Below are 2,442 nucleotides of genomic sequence, written 5' to 3'. Positions count from 1 at the left end.
CTTTGTCGGCACATAAAGTTGCATGTTCTGGGTACCATATTTCAGCAATAACACATCAGAAAATGTTGTAATGCAAGATTTAATTTAAGAATGAATTAATCTATGCCTCTACGTTCCTGTTTTTTTGAGAACTTTTAAAATACTAAAGTAATGGCACCTCCAGTATGCTTTGTCGGCACATATATATTTGCATGTTCTGGGTACCATATTTCAATAATAACACATCAGAAAATGTTGTAATGCAGGATTTCTTTTAAGAATGAATTAATCTATGCCTCTACGTTTCTGATTTTTGAGAACTTTTGAAATACTAAAGTAATGGCACCTCCAGTATGCTTTGTCGGCACATAGTTACATGTTCTGGATACCATATTTCAACAATAACACATCAGAAAATGTTGTAATGCAGGATTTCATTTAACAATGAATTAATCTATACCTCTACGTCCCTATTTTTTTGAGAACTTTTGAAATACTAAAGTAATGGCACTTCCAGTATGCTTTGTCGGCACATATATATTTGCATGTTCTGGGTACCATATTTCAATAATAACATCAGAAAATGTTGTAATGCAGGATTTCTTTTAAGAATGAATTAATCTATGCCTCTACGTTTCTGTTTTTTTGAGAACTTTTGAAATACTAAAGTAATGGCACCTCCAGTATGCTTTGTCGGCACATAAAGTTGCATGGAGAGGCATGTTCTGGGTACCATATTTCAACAATAACACATCAGAAAATGTTGTAATGCAGGATTTCTTTTAAGAATGAATTAATCTATGGATCTACGTTCCTGTTTTTTTGAGAACTTGTGAAATACTAAAGTAATGGCACCTCCAGTATGCTTTGTCGGCACATATATATTTACATGTTCTTGGTACCATATTTCAATAATAACACATCAGAAAATGTTGTAATGCAGGATTTCATTTGAGAATGAATTTATCTATGCCTCTACATTCCTGTTTTTTTGAGAACTTTTGAAATACTAAAGTAATGGCACCTCCAGTATGCTTTGTCGGCACATAAAGTTGCATGGAGAGGCATGTTCTGGGTACCATATTTCAACAATAACACATCAGAAAATGTTGTAATGCAGGATTTCATTTAAGAATGAATTAATCTATGCCTCTACGTTCCTGTTTTTTTGAGAACTTGTGAAATACTAAAGTAATGGCACCTCCAGTATGCTTTGTCGGCACATAAAGTTGGATGTTCTGGGTACCATATTTCAATAATAACACATCAGAAAATGTTGTAATGCAGGATTTCATTTAAGAATGAATTACTCTATGCCTCTACGTTCCTGTTTTTTTGAGAACTTTTGAAATACAAAAGTAATGGCACCTCCAGTATGCTTTGTTGGCACATAAAGTTGCATGGAGAGACATGTTCTGGGTACCATATTTCAACAATAACACATCAGAAAATGTTGTAATGCAGGATTTCATTTAAGAATGAATTACTCTATGCCTCTACGTTCCTGTTTTTTTGAGAACTTTTGAAATACTAAAGTAATGGCACCTCCAGTATGCTTTGTTGGCACATAAAGTTGCATGGAGAGACATGTTCTGGGTACCATATTTCAACAATAACACATCAGAAAATGTTGTAATGCAGGATTTCATTTAAGAATGAATTAATCTATGCCTCTACGTTCATGTTTTTTTGAGAACTTGTGAAATACTAAAGTAATGGCACCTCCAGTATGCTTTGTCGGCACATAAAGTTGGATGTTCTGGGTACCATATTTCAATAATAACACATAAGAAAATGTTGTAATGCAAGATTTCATTTAAGAATGAATTACTCTATGCCTCTACGTTCCTGTTTTTTTGAGAACTTTTGAAATACTAAAGTAATGGCACCTCCAGTATGCTTTGTCGGCACATAAAGTTGGATGTTCTGGGTACCATATTTCAACAATAACACATCAGAAAATGTTGTAATGCAGGATTTCGTTTAAGAATGAATTACTCTATGCCTCTACGTTCCTGTTTTTTTGAGAACTTTTAAAATACTAAAGTAATGGCACCTCCAGTATGCTTTGCCGGCACATATATATTTACATGTTCTTGGTACCATATTTCAATAATAACACATCAGAAAATGTTGTAATGCAGGATTTCATTTGAGAATGAATTTATCTATGCCTCTACGTTCCTGTTTTTTTGAGAACTTTTGAAATACCAAAGTAATGGCACCTCCAGTATGCTTTGTCGGCACATAAAGTTGGATGTTCTGGGTACCATATTTCAATAATAACACATCAGAAAATGTTGTAATGCAGGATTTCATTTGAGAATGAATTTATCTATGCCTCTACGTTCCTGTTTTTTTGAGAACTTTTGAAATACCAAAGTAATGGCACCTCCAGTATGCTTTGTCGGCACATAAAGTTGGATGTTCTGGGTACCATATTTCAATAATAACACATCAGAA

This window comes from Squalius cephalus, assembly GCF_949319135.1.
Source record: "Squalius cephalus genome assembly, chromosome: 20".
In the NCBI taxonomy this organism is placed as follows: domain Eukaryota; kingdom Metazoa; phylum Chordata; class Actinopteri; order Cypriniformes; family Leuciscidae; genus Squalius; species Squalius cephalus.
This window is presented reverse-complemented; position numbering follows the sequence as displayed.